General features: G+C 48.2%; 1 long non-coding RNA gene across 1 annotated transcript; it reads left to right on the top strand.

Annotated features, from left to right (window-relative positions):
• The first annotated feature begins 1330 nt into the window (after nucleotides 1-1330).
• LOC120099268 (uncharacterized) lies at nucleotides 1331-10578 on the top strand. Its single transcript, XR_005498341.2, has 3 exons — nucleotides 1331-6298; nucleotides 6400-6736; nucleotides 10336-10578. It is a non-coding gene; the product is annotated as an uncharacterized LOC120099268 (long non-coding RNA).
• The last annotated feature ends 9030 nt before the right edge of the window (nucleotides 10579-19608 follow it).

Raw genomic sequence — 19608 nt, 5'->3', positions numbered from 1 at the left:
TGTACTGCACAAATATTAAAGCATTATCGCATTGTTTTAATCACAACTGCTTTGGGAGGCCCTTGTTCATCCTGGTAATGAAGCCCGCTCAGCAATCAGACCTGCAAGAGGTTGAATAGCTGGTAGGTGGTTCTTAACCTTTGGGGCTGCCTCAGACCCCCTTAAGAATCCTCCTTTTAGAAAACTGCATTCCTACTCAGAATTGTGTCCGTACTTCCAGGGATTGCAGTTCTCTACTCCAAGCTCTGGCACAGTTCTAACATACACACCACCGCCATTGCCACCATTGCCACCACCACCACCACCAATGAGAAGCCTAACTAATGTTTGAAACTCAGAGTGTGGGATAGAAGATACCACAGCAGGACTGAGAAGTCTCCTAGACCACAACAGGCACAGAAAGGGTTAAAGGGGTGTAAGGGTTTGTTTTTCACCTCTGAGAGCTGTTATGGGTCATTAAGAACACACACAAGGCCCAGTGAGCATTCCATTCTGATAGGCCTGCCTCCAGCACAGAGCCCTGCTTCTCCACAAGATAAGTCCTGTATGTGAAGATGGGTCCTGCTGCCCAGAGAGGATGGATGGAAAATCACCCCAGATAAGGCAATTGCTACTGCAAGAAAGGCACCTCTGGAGGGCTGCTAAGGAGGGGGAGCTTCTCGAAGGGGCAGCCTAAGGAGCTGCTGTTCTGGGCAGTTTTGGAGGAAGAACATTCCCCCTTGGGGTGCACCCTCTTGCCTGGCAAAGGGGTTATTCTGAGGAGCCAGGTCCCTGCAGTTCAGGAGTAGGCCCCCCTCAAAGATGCCTCAGCTGCCTTCTGCTAGAGCTACATAATGCTTACTCCCTCTTCTCCAACAGACACATCCACCAGGGCCTTCGGGCACCATAGTCCTGGTGGTACCTGTGGTACCCAGGTGGTTCCTGTCCCTGTGCTGGTGAGGAGAAAGGCCTGCGGAAAACACCATTACTGATAAGTAACAGCTCCTTTCAGGTTTAACGACACGTTGCATCCATCCTAAAGCTCTCAAAAAGGGGGCGGGGGGGGGCATCCTTCTCCAGGTACAGCGCCTCCCGTCTGTAAATAGGAATGGCAGGCTGGTGCGCGCGGGGGTGGGGGCGGCGCAGCGCGAGGGTGTAAATTAACTGGGGGCAACAGAGTAAATACATTACACATGGTATTTATTATGCGTCCGGACCTCGGAGGGGTTCTCCGACTCCTGGACACAGCAAATCTTGTCCGGGACGCCGCAGGCCTTGCGGCGGAGACCGCTGGCGAGGGGAGCCGGGGACTGCGGGGGATTGGGGAAGGGGGGGGGGTTGGTGATAGCTCCGCGTTGTCTAGCGATCGGGACCTCCCTTCCAGCGACTGCAGCGGGAAAAGGGCTCAGGCTCTGATAGTTGTGGCACCGAGAGCTGCCGGGGCTCCAGGCCAGTCGGGGAGGGCTGCGGGGTGGGAACCGGCGACGCGCCGAGCCCCTTAGCATTCCGCCGGCGCGCCCGCCATCGCCGCGTGCGCCCCCGCGCCCCGCTGTAATTACCCCGATTACCAAATGAATCTGGCGCTTTTGTGCTCGCCAGGCGGTGGGTGCGGGGAGGCAGTTCTAATAGTTGTCATTAAGGCCGCGGGAGGCGGGGCGCCGGGGGAGGGGGGTGGGGAGCGCGGGCTGGGAAGGCCGCCGCTCCCTCGCTGGCTCGCTCGCTCGCGGGCGGTCCCGGGCGGCGCGCAGGCCGCTGCTGGCTGCTGAGTAATGATTTTTTTTCTAATTGGAGGCGAACAGCGGCCCTAATGGATGGAGCCGCTCTCGGCGCGCTCGCTGCGCCCGCCCCTCGATCGATACGGCTTGCTAACACCGCGGGCCCGAGCTCCCCGGCCCTTTGTGGTCCGAGATACTGCAGGGGGCCCCCAATCTCCCGCCCCCTCACCTTGAGCCACCTCGGCTTCGCTCGGTGTCTCGAAACTAACTCCCCAAACGCCCTCACGCACCACCCGCCATCTCTGAACATTCCATTCCCTTACTCCTTCTGGGACCCCAGAGCTCCAGCTCCCCCTCTCCATGCACTCTTCTGCCTTTCCTCAATCGCCACTTCAGTGTACCCCACCTTCCTGGACACTCTATCCTCTTCTGCCCTCCCACACGTCTGCCAGCTTAGCCAGGAAGAACTAGAGGGATAATGTAGGAAGCCTACTGGCCCTGATTTCCCGCCCCCATCCTCTCTTGGTCACCACACTCCCACCGACAGTCCTAGACCTGGAGGAAAGCCAGAAACCGGAAGCTGCCTCTGAGGGCTTGGGCAGACTGGTCCAGGAAGAGTTCGCTGAGTCTAATCACATCCCCAAGTTCTTTCCTTCCTGGGCCCTCTCGGGTTCCAAAGCCCAAACCCACTCTAACTCAGACCGTTCAGCCTTGTGGAGGGGCAGACACAGGCACCACAGGGCCCGCTCTGTTAGAAGACCCAGTGGTGTGTTTTGCTGGGAAACTAGATAGGCCAGACAGATCTTTGGAGGTGAAGGGTCAAACAAGCTTGTGGTTTCGCAGGTCCTGTTCCCATACTGACACTAACAAGCTGGTGACCTTGGCCAAGGACTCAGCCTGGGAAACAGCGGTTTATCCTGCACTTAGAGGAAGCTCATCCAGTCCCATAAGCTAGATCCCTGGGATACATTTTTAATAGCTAAGCCTGCTCAGTCTTCCCTGCAGGTTACAGACCTTTCCAGATACGGGGGTGGGGGGGTCCCCTCCATCATCAGTTCACTTCTTCCTCCGCTCATACACACCAGTTATTTCCTGGCACAATAAGTACTTGATTGTTTGTGTATTGCCAGGCTTTCCCCACTACTACATAATGTCTACAATGTATGGGATTTTTATCCATCCTCTATCCTCAGTGTCTAAGGCAGCCTGGAACACAGTAGGCACACAATAAAGTGTTAATTGCATCAACAAATGGAAGGAGTCTGCACTGGTGTAACTTCTTCCTTGATTCCTGGGAGTACATTTTTTTTTTCCAGAATGTAGTCCCGGCCCTGTTTCTTCTGGTCTCTGCTTTTCCATCCCCTGAATGGGGAAGTCTTTTTCACCTCAACTTGAACTTCGGTGGCGAAGCCTGCCGATATAGTAGCTTGGGAAGCAGAGGAAGAGCTATGGCAAGTTCTCTGAAGTGGGAGCTGTAGTACTTGTATGCCAGTTTAGAATCATGAAGCAGATCAGCACTCACTCATAGCACCAGACATGCTGACTTTCCAAAAGAACGCCATAAGGAAGGATTCGGAGCGGCTGTGTCAGCCACAGACACCCATTCCTCAGACCATCTAGAGAGAACTTCCCAGGAAAAGGGCAAGTAACTAACAACTTCCAGCTCTGAAGCCTAAAAGCTTTGTCTCAGCCTTTAGGTCAAGGTTCCTCAGTGCGTGTACGGAGCACAGTCCTTTGTGGCTAGCCATTTCTTTACTGGGTAAGCTTTCCTGTTATTTCCCACTCATGTCCCTGAGACTTCCTTTCGTCTAATTCCTGGAGGATCCAATTGACATGGGCAGAGAAACTGACTCCTTGCACCATAGTGAATCCGCTCTGAAGCACTCTTATCCATGCACTGTCTCATCTTCCCCCCTCCAAAAAGATCCAGGTAAGAATGGGGTCATGGTTAAATACCAAATGATTTGTAGCAGACAACTAGACCTTGATGGACTCAAAGTCAGGCCTAAGTATATGTGACTACAAAATTCAGGCTCTTGATCTCTAGTGGTGACTCACTGGGGACTGGTTGAGATGGCAATGTCCTAAAGATGGTGTCGAGGCACACAGAGGTGGATGGCACTGGACCAGGAGACCCTAGAGTCCTTCAGAACTTACTAATTCTGTCTCTGTAGCTTTGTAAGATGCACATGTACACGTGAATGTCATGCAAACCCCATGTTAGGAAAAAAGAGATTGAGATTTCAATTTGGTGTCCAGTGGAGTGACCTCAGGCAAAAGACCTGATTTCTCCAAACACCCTAGTTTCCACAGCAACCGGAACAACCTGATTCCCCTGATGAGCTAGTGCCCTGGCCACTAAATGTCCCTCTCCATGACAGCCTCATCCCCTATCAATGGGATGCCTACTCCAGATGCCCAAAGAAAGAGATGGGTTTTGTCCTCTGGCTCTCTAGATGACTTGAGTATATACTCTTGGTTGAAGAAACTGGTGTTGGCAGCCCGAGGACCTCAAATAGAATACATAAAGAAGACCTAGGTAAACAGCTCTGATTTTCCTGGCTGCTTCTGGAGAAGCTCTGGGTCAGAGGCAAGCTGAGGGTAGAGGAGACCTACCTCTCCTAGCTACCACAACAGGCAGTTACCCTGCAAAGGATCCATCTTGGCCCTGTTGGGTAGAGGGTGCAGTAGTTGACAGTGACCTCTTAACTGTCTGCCGAGGCCCATTACCCTCAGATTACTTTCCTTACCTAATGCCACCCCCCTCAACTTTGCCCTGCCGACTCAAGACCTTTTACCTTTTCCTTCGTCGGGGGGGGGGGCATGTCTAAAGAAAAAAGGAAAACACAGAACTCCAGGAATTGCTGTTTGACCTGAGGACACAAAAAACTCAGCCAAGGTGAGATTGACCCCCAATGCCTTGGGTGAACACCTCAACCACGTAAGTGGCCTTTTATCATACCCGTGGCTCATTAGGGTTCTGGGTCCAAGCCAAGGAATTGCCAAGGACAAGACAGACAGCACGTGCTTGCAAACTCAGCAGTGCTGGCTTCCCTCTGAGGCCTTTCTTACTGTGGGAGCCAGGGAGGAGTGAGCCAGGAGCAAGCTAGAAGTGGGGGTGAGTTGCGCTGAGCTAGAGCTGCGCCTGACAAGTGACACTTTGACGAGAGACACGATGACGAGTCCCAGGGGAGGCTGTGGAGTCTGGTTCCTGCAGACAGTGTTTCCCCTAGGGCAGTCTCTTTCGTGCCTGAGAGTGCTCTGTGTGTGCGTGTGTGTGTGTGTGTGTGTGTGTGTGTGTGTGTGTGTGTGTACGTATGAAGCTGGCTTCTCTAAGTAAGATTGAGCTCTACAGCAAGCTTCACAGAGGAGCCCCGAAATAGTGTGTGTGTGTGTGTGTGTGTGTGTGTGTGTGTGTGTGTGTGTGTGTGTGTATGTTGTCCTTGGACATCAAGAGCCTGCATAGCAAGCCAGCCACTTGCCCTTGAATTTAAGAGGTCCCTCCTGGAATTGCTCTGTCCTCCTCCTCCTTGGTCCAAAGGTTGGTAAGGGAGAGAAGAACAGCCCCCAGGCTGCTGACTTGTCTGTTTTAGTCTCAAGCCACAAGGAACACAACAAAATGCAGCCTGTCTTTCCAGAGGGCCTGCAGTCTAGGTCCTGTCAACTATAAAATGGTGTTCATTCTGAAGAACCAAAACAACACACGAAGTCTTTGGAAGGAGGCAGCAAGTGCATATGAAAATGTCTAAGCCAGCAGAAGGCCTCTGAGGTGGTGGACTTCTGTCTTGAGCAGGACTTGTGGAGGGTGTCAACAGTTTTCCTCAGGGCACTGGCAGGGGACTTGGGGAGGTAGATGGAGTGAATGTAGAAGAGAACAAGCAATTAAACAAGCACAGGGTAGAACTGTGTTTCTGCTATGTGGCCCTCCCAGGTCCCCTGTCAGAAGCTAATAAGCAGCCTCCATTTTTTCCTTCATGGTCTAAGATGAGTACACCAAGGCAATTCGAATCAATCCCTCTCTATGCTACTTTTCTTGTTGCTGTGACAAAATACATGACAGAAGCGACTTAAGGGAGGGGAGGTTGGGTTTGAGTCACTGCTTCATGTATTTGGGTCCGTTACAAAGGAGAAGGCATGCCACAGGTCTTGGTGACTGGAACATTAGACAGACACCCTTTTATAGTGTTGGGCCAGGAAGCAGAGAGAGCTAGGAAGTAGGGTTCATCTATGTCTTCAAAGGCCTTCTTCCCCTAATGACCAATTTCCAGCCTGGCCCCACTTCCCAAAGACTCCCAACAGTCGTGGCCAAATGATTAAGATAAAAGCCTGTGGAGACGTTTCAGATGGAAACCATGACACCCTGTTAGATGACAGTACATGTCTCTGGATCCTCACCTTTGCTGAACCAAAGCATGCTGTGTAGTGTACTGTCCCTGGAACCTGCAAGGACTCCTCCACCAATGACCAAGCCTTTCACATACATGAAGCTGTGCTGTGCTACCCAGTGCTGCCTAAGAATGAAGTGACTGAAAGCAACCATTGCTTTTTGCTCAAGATGTTTGAGTCAGTTCTTCTCCACCTGGCAGCTACAACCCATGCCACAGGTGATTGACAAGGCCTGGGGCATCCCGGTACCTCAGGCACAGCTTGGGCAGCAGGGGCTAGCTCCTGACAACCATACTGCTCTGTCTTCTCTTTCTCGTAGGATGGCTAGATGTTCCTACATTCTATCTCACAGACCCAGGGTCCAAATTTCCGAAGCTCCATGGAAACACTTCCAATGTGTCCTTATTGGAGAAGTCAAACCCAAAGGCCAATCTGGGCTCTAAAAGAGAAGAGATCATGTTTGTTTGTTTGTTTGTTTGTTTGTTTGTTTGTTTGTTGTTCTAACATGTATGACTTTTGCCTCTATGTGTATAAGTACACCAAATGCATTCCTTGTAATCTCAGAGGTCAGAAGAGGATGTCATGTCCCCTGAAACTGGAGTTATGGATGGCTGTGAGCCACCAGGAGGGTGCTGGAAACCAAACCCTCAAGAGCAGTAAGTATTCTTTTTTTTTTCTTTCACATTTTTTTCTTTGTTAGCAGTAAGTATTCTTAACCACTGAGCCATTGTTCAAGCCCCAGTGACTTCTTGAAGGGAGGAAGCCAAGTACAGTTCCTGGGAGGAACTGTTCACTGCCTTCTTTCAGATGGCCTGAGAGAGACAGAAGCAATCACCACTCCTGAGTCTAAACCTGAAGAGGAGGCACTAGGCCACACCCTTCCAGAAATGCGTATGTCACAGAGGTCTTTCTTCCAAGTCATTTCTCACCTTTGAGCCTGGCTTGGGACACTTAGGGGCTTGCCGTAAGGCCTTCAGTGACATCTGGGGAATGGAATATGTAGATATTTCAAAGGAGGTCCAGGGGAAGCAGGCTGAGGCCAAGGCAAGCTCAAACCTCTGGGGGCATCCCCTAAGTTGAGTTGGGTAGAGGTGGGGTGAGAGCAAGGGGGCAGGGGCTCCCAAGAGTTGGTACTCACAGCCTCCCTGTGTTTAAAAGCCATAAGAAAGTGCTTCCTGGCATTAACAATGCCAGAAAATCTATCACATAGCAGAAGTAAGCATTCCTTAAGAACTTGGAAGACTTCTTTTCTCATGTCCCAGCTGGTCACTTTTTAGCAAGTAAGAGAACTTAGGGTTTTTAGTAGTCGGGCCTTGGAGCTCTGGGCATCTCTCATTTTGCCTCGAGTTGTGAGTTAGCTCTGGCCATGTGTGTGCCCCTTTATTCCTCTGTCTTTCAGTTATTTTCTATATCAAGTCTATTATATCTTCATAAGAAAGGACAATAGACGCAAAATAACAAAACCTCCCAACAGACTTGTTCCCTGAAAATACCCTTTACGTTAACAGAAACTTCACAGACAAGTGGAACAGCACTTTCCTCACGATACTTGGGAGACTGAGGCAGGAGATTTGAGTTCTAGTTCAGCCTAGCCTGTGTAGGAAGAACCTGTCTATTAATAAATTAGTAAATAAATAAGAAGAGGGTGAGGGGGTGGCGGTGAAGTGATTCATCCTGTAAAAGCGCTTGCTGCCAAGCCTGAAGGCCTGAGTTTGATCCCTGGAACCCATCCATAGTGGAAGGAGCAAACCGATTCCATCCATGACCTCATCCTGCACTCTGCAGCAGGCATGTGACACATACCCATGTTACACACATTCAACAAACAAAACGTTTAAGAGAGAGAAGGAAAAGCCAAGAATAGCATCAATGTCCAATAATAATAACGCTGCTAAATTCTGATGACTCCATAGGGTAGAAAACCCTACAGCCATCTCCAGTGAGTTTTATACTGATAAAAGAAAGGCTGGTTCTACAATAAGGGGTGACCTCAATCAGCTCTTTAGCCAACCCCAAAAGTCAAATACCATCCACAGTCCCACTTTCTTTTTTATTTTGTTTTTGAGGTAGAGCATCACTGTGTAGTCCTGGCAGGCCAGGAAATGCGAATGTAGGCCAGCCTAGCTTTGAATTCAGAGAGATAAGCCTGCCTCTGCCTGCCAAATGCTGGGATTAAAGGTGTGTGCCACCATGCCAAGCTTCAGTGCCCCACTCTAAAGTTGGAAAAGTGGAGGCCTACAGAAGGGAAACAAACACGATTATCATTGATCCTATAAGGGCACATGCTTGAATCCAGACAGCGGCGTTTCTGCCCCACCTACTGAACTGCTGTAATGTGTCCACTTTATCACAGCCCCGAAAAAGTTGTGTCAAGTGTGAGCAGGCAATTATCTCTAGCAAAGGATCGTGAGCAAGTGACATTGATATCATCACGTTTTTCTGTATATTCCCAATTTTGTATAAAAAGGATAAAAAGAAATGGAATTCCTGACCAGCAAAACCTCACCCAGTGAAGCCAAGGCATGGTGGCACACACCTGTAATCCCAGCTCTCAGAGGTGAGAGGATGATGGATTTGAGGCCACCTTGGACTACAAAACAAACAAACAAAAACCAGACAGGTGGGCTAGGATGTGGCTCAGCTGGTAGAATACATGCCTGGTATTCTGGGTTGGAAGTCAAGCACCCAAGAATCACATAAATTATCGGATATGGTAGCTTATGCCTATAATCCTAAGGAGGTGGAGGCAGAAGGATCTGGAATTCAAGGTCATTTTTGACTAAACAGTGAGTTTGGAGCCAGCCTGGGATACATAAGAACCTGTGTCAATAACAAAACAATAAAATAAATTTCGCCCACTGGCCTTAAGGTTGGAAAGTTTCCCTTTCTTCCTGAACCTGTCCTTGCCCTGGCTCCTGCCAGGGCCCCCTCTTGGCTCTCTTCCTGAGGAAGCAGTCCCGGCTGGCTCGCCGTTTCTTGGCAGCCTGTCGCTGTCAGTATTTGACCAGACCTCACAGGTCCCAAATGACTGCTGAGAGGCAGCTGCTTCCCCCACACAGAGCCGCCCCTCCCAACCACGCAGCGCCCGACTTTCAATGCCCCAGCATCTGGCATCCACGTGTGTCTTATCCCCAGCTAAATCACTGGGCGCTTTCAGTGCAAACGTGACTTCCACACATCTTGCCTGAGCCCACATCACCTGCAGCACCCGTGGTCTCCACAACCTCCCAAAACACATTTACCCATTTTGTGGTGGATACGTGGAAGCCTAGACAACGCGAACTGTGCAAGAGAGGACCTGCACACCAGATCTCCAGGTCCACCTTGGTGGGGAGGGATAAAACAAATACAGTAGGGTTCAAACAGCAGCCACCAGGGGTAGCAGCTTGAGAATGCTGGGAAAGAAGCAGACAATGAACACTAGAAATCCACTGGAGAGGCAGAGTGTGGAAGCTCGATCCTTACAGCAAGCCTACATCCTCACTCTATGTGACATTCAAGTGCAAGCCCCAATAGGCTTCTTTGTCCCTGAGAATGTCCCCATTGATCAGTCAGTATACATATTTATGGAGCCCAAGGTGACAAGTTACAAGTTACAAGTCACGGGTTCATAAGAATGGAGGAAGGACTAGAAAGCTTTCGCACGCATGCGCGCGCGCGCGCGCACACACACACACACACACACACACACACACACACACACACACACACACTTAGAGATTTGAGAGACTTGTTCTTATAGATATGGTATGATATTTTACCTCTACCTTTTATAAGGATAGATCAAAAGTATCTCGTGTGTGTGTCTGTGTCTGTGTCTGTGTTTCCTTCAGCTTGCTTTTACTTCAAGCTCACAATCCTCCAAGTGCTATGATTGTAAGCATATATCCTCAAACCCCACTGTCTTAGTGCAACCCCAATAAATGGTTTGTAAGCTAATGGACACAGTGGTATATGGTTATCGTTCTAAAATTTGTCCCTACTCTGAAATTCTTCCTCTTGCATAAGACTTTGCATTTTCTCACTCAAAGTGGAAGACATCTCTTGCCCCTTTATGGTGAGCCTGTATTTATGACTTCCTTTGGACAATGAGCTGTAAGCAAAGAGGCAGCAAGCAAAGGTTTGTGATGTGGTCATGAGATCTGGTTAACTGGTGTTCCTGCCAGGATGAGGAGAAGAGTAGGTCTGGTTGGCCAGAAGGCAACTGAGTCAGCCCCAGCTTCTCACCACAGACCTTCCCTCTTCCCTCTACCAGGCACCCTGGCTGCTGTATCAAAGGCATGAAGCCAAGAACTCTCCATCTACTCAACAGCTCTACGTGTTCAATTCCCTTGACCAGACTCACAGAGTCAGCAAACAGCAAATGAGGGTGTAAATTCAGCAGTTGGGCTCCAGAACCTTCCAGATGGGCCACCTGGGTGAACTGCTCCCTGGTGACCTCAGTCACCAGAAGAATTTAGGCTTCAAGCCAATGAGAACACTACTTATTCAAAGAAAACTCATGTCTGTGTCTCATTTCAATCCCTGCCTGGTAAGGACTCCAGAATATTTCTACCAACTTCCTCCATCTGCCTACCACTATCTCCACCACTACCGCCATCACCATTACCACCACCACTACCATCACCACCGTCACCACCACCATACCCCAACCCCCACAACCCCCACTACCACCACCACCCCCATACTTACTGTCTCAGAAGAGGTTATGAAACCCCTACAGGGGTAGTTGGAATCAACCTCCCAGTGCGTTTTACCTTCTCCAGATAGATTTTACTTTTTAGTAGAGTTTCACTATATTTTTCTGGCTGGCCTAGAACTTTCTATGTAGACCAAGTTGGCCTTAGACTCACAGAGACCCACTACCTCCACCTCATTAGTGGCGAAATGTAATGTCATGTACTATCATGCCTAACTTCTAGCTAGAATTTGAAACCTCAAAGAACTAATGACTTTCCAACCTCTTGCCAAGGCTGTGACCATAGACCCTTGGTATTGACCTGTAAACATCCTGGTTGGTAACAGGCATCTTAGGACAAGGCTCTCACATTCCAACATATATGTATGTCCATGTACTTCTCATGAAGATAAGTACAAAGACCCCATGCCATGTTGTTGATGGCCTTAAAGGTCTCCAAAAGAAGGGATAGGCCCAGTGCTATTAGAAAACAAATATGTGATGTGTTGAGGGTTGAATTGGGGGCTTAATTGCTGGGTAAGCATCCTGCCACTGACCTTTGTCCTCAGCACTCTTTTGTCCTTTATATTTTTATTACATTTCATTTATGGGAGGGGCATGCACAGTCCATGGTGTGCATGCAGAGGTCAGAGAATAACATACAGGAGTCAGTTCTCTTTTTCTCCATCTGAGTCCTCCAGACCAAACTCAGGTTGTCAGTAATGGACGCAGGCACCTTTGTCTTTTTATTTGGAGACAAAGTTTCACTAAGTTGCTTGGCTTGGCTCTGAATTCACTTTGTAACCTAGGCAGGCCTTCCCCCTAAGCAGCTGGTATTCCAGGTCTGTGCAACCAGGACTGGCTAAAACATGCTGTTTGGTTGGGTTTTGTTTTGTTTTCTTTTGTTTTGGGGGTTCTTTTTTTTTGGTGTTTTGTTTGCTTTGTTTTGTTTTTGGAGACAGGGTTTCACTGTATAGCCCTGGCTAGCCTGGAACTTACTCCAGAATGCTGGCATTAAAGGTACCACCATGTCAAGCTCGAATGTATCTTTTATCTATGATATTTTTAAGTTATAACAGGTTTATCAGGGGCGTGTCCCCATCATGAGTTAAGGTGCAAGTACACTTCAAAAGATTAAAATGATAAATTTGACATGTGTATTTTACTACACACTACTACAACAATAGTAAACAAAACAAAACAAAACTTTTGGCAGCTTAAAACAGCTCTGCCAGGGCTGTGAATTCACCCAGGATACACTGGACAGCCCTGAGAATTCACCTGGACTCATCTGTCTATGGTCAGATTGGCTGGCCCCTTGGATGCAGAATGTGCATGTCTCCTAGTTGGTGCTGTGTGTCAGCTGGGTGTTACCAGTGACTGATAAACATCCCTTCTCCTGCCTCAAGCAAGCAGTTGGCAGTTGTTAGTTCTAAGAATGGATATTTTTAATAGTGTTTGAAGGTGGGACCATTAGGATTGAGCAGAGTTAGAAGGGCCCCCATGATAGCATTTCTGGCTTTATAAAAAGAGGGAGACCAAAGCTTGCACAGTTGCAAAGTTGCAGCATGCCTGGCTACTAAAGTGTTATGATACAACAAGGCCTTCACCAGATGCCCAGCAGATGTTGGTGGCGTGCTTTTGAACTTAAATTCCACAACTGTGAGTTATATACATGTCTTTTCTTCATAAATTACCCAGCATAAGGTATTTTGTTATAGTAACAGAAATAAAGCATGAGAGGGCAAATTCCAATGCACAAAGAATTTTTGTTTATTATTTATTATTTATTGAAACAGCGTTTTGCTGTGTATCCTTGACTGACCAGGAACTTGCTGTATAGAACAGGGTTGTCTCACAGTACCAATGATTCTCTTGCCTCCACCTCCCAAGTGCTGGGATTATAGACATGTGCAGCCAGACCTGGCACTCAAGGACTCTTTAAACCTTTATTAACCATAATTAACAGTGTCTTCCTGGGCAAAGCAAGTCACCCAGAGAAACCCAGGATCTGTGTGAGCAAGGGCTACCTGGGAAATGAGTGCAAGGACTTGTGACCAATTTAAGAGGCAACGTAGACTACTGTTAAAACTGTGAAGGGAGCATAGGGCCATCTAGATATGTTAATGTTCAAAGCAGAAAAACAAATCTGGTCAAGTAAACCAGCAACTATATTAGCCAGTGATGACACAAGGTACTCTCAGGCTAAAATGCTGTTTTCACAAATGAAGACCACAAACAGGGAACATTCTTTTCTCTCTCTCTCTCTCTCTCTCTCTCTCTCTCTCTCTCTCTCTCTCTCTCTTTTGTTTTCTTTTTTTTTAACTTGAGTATTTCTTATTTACATTTCAAGTGTTATTCCCTTTCCCGGTTTCCGGGCAAACATCCCCCTAATCCCTCCCCCTCCCCTTCTTTATGGCTGTTCCCCTCCCCATCCTCCCCCCATTGCCGCCCTCCCCCCAACAATCACGTTCAGTCTTAGCAGGACCCAGGGCTTCCCCTTACACTGATGATCTTACTAGGATATTCAATGCTACCTATGAGGTCAGAGTCCAGGGTCAGTCCATGTATAGTATTTAGGTAGTGGCTTAGTCCCTGGAAGCTCTGGTTGCTTGGCATTGTTGTACATATGGGGTCTCGAGCCCCTTCAAGCTCTTCCAGTTCTTTCTCTGATTCCTTCAACGGGGGTCCTGTTCTCAGTTCAGTGGTTTGCTGCTGGCATTCACCTCTGTATTTGTTGTATTCTTGCTGTGTCTCTCAGGAGAGATCTACATGCGGTTCCTGTCTGCCTGCACTTCTTTGCTTCATCCATCTTGTCTAAATGGGTGGCTGTATATGTATGGGCCACATGTGGGGCAGGCTCTGAATGGGTGTTCCTTCTGTCTCTGTTTTAATCTTTGCCTCTCTATTCCCTGCCAAGGGTATTCTTGTTCCCCTTTTAAAGAAGGAGTGAAGCATTCACATTTTGATCATCCGTCTTGAGTTTCATGTGTTCTAGGCATCTAGAGTAATTCAAGCATTTGGGCTAATAGCCACTTATCAATGAGTGCATACCATGTGTGTTTCTCTGTGATTGGGTTACCTCACCTAGGATGATATTTTCCAGTTCCAACCATTTGCGTACGAATTTCATAAAGTCATTGTTTTTGATAGCTGAGTAATATTCCATTGTGTAGATGTACCACATTTTCTGTATTCATTCCTCTGTTGAAGGGCATCTGCGTTCTTTCCAGCTTCTGGCTATTATAAATAAGGCTGCTATGAACATAGTGGAGCACGTGTCTTTTTTATATGTTGGGGCATCTTTTGGGTATATGCCCAAGAGAGGTATAGCTGGATCCTCAGGCAGTTCAATGTCCAATTTTCTGAGGATCCTCCAGACTGATTTCCAGAATGGTTGTACCAGTTTGCAATCCCACCAACAATGGAGGAGTGTTCCTCTTTCTCCACATCCTCGCCAGCATCTGTTGTCCCCTGAGTTTTTGATCTTAGCCATTCTCACTGGTGTGAGGTGAAATCTCAGGGTTGTTTTGATTTGCATTTCCCTTATGACTAAAGATGTTGAACATTTCTTTAGGTGTTTCTCAGCCATTCGGCATTCCTCAGCTGTGAATTCTTTGTTTAGCTCTGAACCCCATTTTTAATAGGGTTATTTGTCTCCCTGCGGTCTAACTTCTTGAGTTCTTTGTATATTTTGGATATAAGGCCTCTATCTGTTGTAGGATTGGTAAAGATCTTTTCCCAATCTGTTGGTTGCCGTTTTGTCCTAACCACAGTGTCCTTTGCCTTACAGAAGCTTTGCAGTTTTATGAGATCCCATTTGTCGATTCTTGATCTTAGAGCACAAGCCATTGGTGTTTTGTTCAGGAAATTTTTTCCAGTGCCCATGTGTTCGAGATGCTGCCCTAGTTTTTCTTCTATTAGTTTGAGTGTATCTGGTTTGATGTGGAGGTCCTTGATCCACTTGGACTTAAGCTTTGTACAGGGTGATAAGCATGGATCGATCTGCATTCTTCTACATGTTGACCTCCAGTTGAACCAGCACCATTTGCTGAAAATGCTATCTTTTTTCCATTTGATGGTTTTGGCTCCTTTGTCAAAAATCAAGTGCCCATAGGTGTGTGGGTTCATTTCTGGGTCTTCAATTCTGTTCCATTGGTCTATCTGTCTGTCTCTGTACCAATACCATGCAGTTTTTTATCACTATTGCTCTGTAATACTGCTTGAGTTCAGGGATAGTGATTCCCCCTGAAGTCCTTTTATTGTTGAGGATAGTTTTAGCTATCCTGGGTTTTTTGTTATTCCAGATGAATTTGCAAATTGTTCTGTCTAACTCTTTGAAGAAATGGATTGGTATTTTGATGGGGATTGCATTGAATCTGTAGGTCGCTTTTGGTAAAATGGCCATTTTTACTATATTAATCCTGCCAATCCATGAGCATGGGAGATCTTTCCATCTTCTGAGTTCTTCTTCAGTTTCTTTCTTCAGAGTCTTGAAGTTCTTATTGTGCAAATCTTTTACTTGCTTGGTTAAAGTCACACCGAGGTACTTTATATTATTTGGGTCTATTATGAAGGGTGTCGTTTCCCTAATTTCTTTCTCGGCTTGTTTCTCTTTTGTATAGAGGAAGGCAACTGATTTATTTGAGTTAATTTTATACCCAGCCACTTTGCTGAAGTTGTTTATCAGCTTTAGTAGTTCTCTGGTGGAACTTTTGGGATCACTTAAATATACTATCATATCATCTGCAAATAGTGATATTTTGACTTCTTCTTTTCCGATCTGTATCCAACAGGGAACATTCTTACATGGGATCTTTCCATAGAAACCAAAACAGAGCATGCATTCCCAGCTCTTGGGGATTACTGTCAAAATTTAGATAAGGAAGCCAGGTGCCCTCAGCTCTGTCCCAGTCTGATTCAAAGAGGCGCCCAGTTTCTCCTACCTGTAGTCCTTATAGGCAGTCCATGGTCCCAGACTCTGGCTCATCTTCATTGGAATGACAGAGGTCAGATCTGAAGGGAGAAGGCTCTGTTATGAGAAAACTGACAGGCAAAAAACCAGACTCCCTCCATAGTGTGTCAGCTTTCCTTTCTGTCCTTCTCCAGGAGAGTGGGGCTAGAGAACAGTTGACTGTTCCCTCTCATAAGGGACCCCACCTTCTGTCTGGGAGGAAGTGGGTAGACATTGTCTTCTCCCCATGACTGGATGAGTCAAAACTGGAAGACTAGCCTCTACAGCTGGCCAGGTAACAAGGAGGAGTCTACAGTGAGGGTTCAGTCTGTGTAAGTCCCCACTGGGTGACCTTGAGCAGATCACTGTGTCACCTGTCCATTTCCACATAGAGATAAAACAAGAGCAAGGTACCATGCCCCCTCTCAGCACCAGAGTGATGTTCCTGCACTCTGAACTTTGCCTGAGACAGTCCAGAACACAAACACGTAGGTGTCATGGTTTCCCTTTCAAAATGTCTGTCCCTCTCAAACCACAAGGGAAGAAGGCATCTAGTACCTATGCCAGGGTAATAAATAATGGAAACTACTTTCCAACTGATCGTGTGTGTGTGTGTGTGTGTGTGTGTGTGTGTGTGTGTGTGTGTGTGTGTGTGTTTGGTTTTGATCAACTTGAGTTGGACAGCTAGGGTTATCTGGGAGTTAGAATCAACAATTAAGAAAATATCTCCATCAAATGCTTATGATCAAGTTTACTGCATATTGTATTGATTGATGCTTGTGGAGAGAGTCAGTCTAGTGTGGGTGATGCAATCCTTGGAGGTAGGTTGTCCTGGGTTCTAGGAAAAAGCAGGCTGAGCAAGCCATGAGAGGCAAGTTAGTAAGAAGCACCCCTCCATGGCCTCTGCAGCAGCTCCAGCCTTAAAGTTTCTGCTCTGCTTGGGCTCCTGCTCTGATTTCCCTCAATGATGGAATTGGATCTGAGAAATGTAAAATGAAATAAATAGTTTCCTCCCCACATTGATTTTGATGGTGCTCTTCTATCACAGCAATAGAAACATTAACTAAGACACCAACCCATGTCTGGGCAGCAAATCTAATAGTCTGATTTCATCTCAAAGGCAGGCTCCCAGGTACATGCACACCTTTAATCCAAGCATCCAGAGGGAAGCAGAGGCAGGCAGATCTCTCTGTGAGTTAGAGGCCACCTTGATCTACATAGCAAATCCAGGCCTGCCAGGGTTGCATAGTGAACCCCTTTCTTAAAAAGGAACCGGGGACAGGCTCATGGGCTCATGACAGTGCACTTTCTTAGACCTAATGCAAGGGTGCCTCATGCCTCCCCAAACTCTTCCCTAAATCCCTTGAACTGTCCACCCACTGTCGTCTAAGGATGCCCCAGTTATCCTGGAAATTCTATTTCTAGAACTGTGGCAGATGGCCAGGCAGGAGGAAATACTGGTATGCCCTTAGGGTAGGGATGGAGAGTCACCAGCCAAATGGGTGGTTTATGTGGCCAGGGCAGCAGATTCCAGGATAGAGCGCCCTTGGGAAGCCAACAGCTATGGTTATCGAAACCCTAGTCCATGAAGAGGATCGTAAAAGCACACACACACCCACTTCACGTCCCTTCGGGGTTTGGCAGATCTTAGCATTAAACACACACACTCATGTGCTCTCAGCTGACCTGCACCACACACCTGACTAACTGGATGACACAACGCAGCATGTTTTCACATGCTGACCCCATGAGTGTGAGCATGCCTCTACCTGGCTTTGTAGGTTTATTGCAGCTTAATTGGTCTCCCCTCCCCCAGTTCCATTATTTATGTTTACAAGCCAGCCACTTGATGTTTCCCCTTCGTTCCAGAAGTAGCTAGATGCCTCTGCCTCCTGACTATTTATTTTGGAAAGATGACAAGTAATGACCCAGATGACTGCTTATGTGTCACCATGGGGACACTTGGAAGCTCTCTCCTCTGGGTGCTTTGTGTTCTACAAAAGTGAGATCCTGGTTGTTCTTTGTAGGTTCCCTGCCTGCCTGGGTACAGAAATATGGCCCTTAGTGAATTGGGAGGGTGGCTCCTAGGGGCTCACAGGCACAGGGCTAAAGGACACTGAGAAATTCCTTCTACCTTTGAAGATTGTCCCCATTGCTGCCTTTCTGCAGGTTTGGAAACCTGGACAGAGAGCTTCTCCTCCCAGGGCCAGTGGCCAGATCTGGGCCGAGGGGGAGGTGAGAACCAGGCTGCAGGGAGTGGGGACAGAGCCGCCAACGCGGCTGCCTTGGCCCCCTGTGTATAAAACTCCCTTTGTATGCAGGTCGCCGGCTGCTCCCCATGCCAGGTGCAGCTGCCAGGATTCTCAATGCGGTTTGAACACAATTTGCCAGTGTTGGTTCAGCCCCGCTGGCTTCCAGTTGGGGGGCCATATGCTGCCTTTAATCTGCCTGTGCGATTCTCACCCATGTCAATAGGCACAGGAGGGTGGGTGGCTCAAATGGCCCAAGAGCTAAGGCTGGCTGGTGCCCTAGCTGCTGCCAGCCAGTCGGGCTCTCCACAGCATCAGCAGGTCCTCCAGGAGACTGTGGCATGGGATGGGGTTGGGGGGGGGGGGCAGGCAAAGAGGGCCTGACAGCAGGCGGCAACCTCATGTTTGGCCATAGCTCGTGAGAGCCTCTGGGTTGGGCTATCCCCAGGACCATCACTGGCCCTTCCTCTCAGCAGAAATCCCTGCCAAGGAAGTCGGCCAGGGCGGTGCCAGCACGCAGTCCAGACTTCGCATTTCCCTCATTCTTTCTTTAATTGGATTTTTAGTCCTGCTGGGCAAAATAAGCTTTCCACCAGCAAAGCACTCTTGAATCCTCTGAACAACGCATGGTGGTGCCCAGCGGCTTCAGGCAGAATGTTGCCTTCCTTCCGGGCCAAAGCAGCCATTCCTTCTCCCCGGGAACACAAGACACTTGCACACATATACACATCCCATCATGCTCAACCACACACCTTCTGCCACGTCCAGGAAACTCGACTTCCCCTTGGAGAACTTTATTTTGAGACCTTCTTGGAAAATAGCTACTCTTGCTTACCTCCCTTCCCCCGTCCCAGGTGGGGGTGGGGAGAGCATCTTGGAATGGCCACTCTGGCTTATGGTCTGAGTTGAGACTGCTTAGGCACCAGACACTGGCCAGGGTTGGGCATGTTCTTGGCCTGAAAGTCAGAGCCCTCCTATTGAAAAGCCCAGTTTGGTCACTCAGCTACACATTAAAATACCAGGAACTGTCTGCCACCCTTCCTAGACAACCATGCCAGCAAGTGATGTGTCTGTGGAGGGTCATGGTGAGGGAAGGACTGGAGTCTAACTGAGGATGTCATCCAGAGAAGTGGCAGTTTACTGGCGACACTCAACATGAGCTGCTTGGAACGGGGCAGGTCGGGGGAAGCAGAAGGAAGGGAACTAGAGGGATAGGGGAGTGGAAGGATCTGGAAGAAATGAAGGACAGCAGGGAAGAAAGTACTGAACAGGAGGTCATAGAAAGGCTAGAGAGTGGAAATGGGTGAAGAGAGAAGAAAGACAAAGGGGAAAGGGATGGGAGGAAGAGAAAGAAGCAAAGGTTGAGGAGAAAAGGACAGAGTAGGGAAAGAAGAGAAAGTTGAGGTGGGCTAGTCTCATCCTTTCTAGGAACATTTCCACACAAGCTGTCTGTCCCATGGCAGACAGGCAGAAGGGTGGACTTCCCAGCCGCAAGCAAGCATGAAGCAGACTTACAGGTGTCACTGGCCAAGGCAGCACAGAAAGCCTCTCTTCCTCTGCATTACTGGAGGACAGAGGCCCTGAACCCTACCCTGCTTTCTCCATTGCTGCGTTCTGAACCCCCCCCCCCTGCTTTCTCCATTGCTG

Source organism: Rattus norvegicus, chromosome X (genome assembly GCF_036323735.1).
Source record: "Rattus norvegicus strain BN/NHsdMcwi chromosome X, GRCr8, whole genome shotgun sequence".
NCBI lineage: Eukaryota > Metazoa > Chordata > Mammalia > Rodentia > Muridae > Rattus > Rattus norvegicus.
The sequence above is the reverse complement of the archived record's forward strand: the minus strand, read 5'-3'. Positions and strand labels throughout refer to the sequence as shown.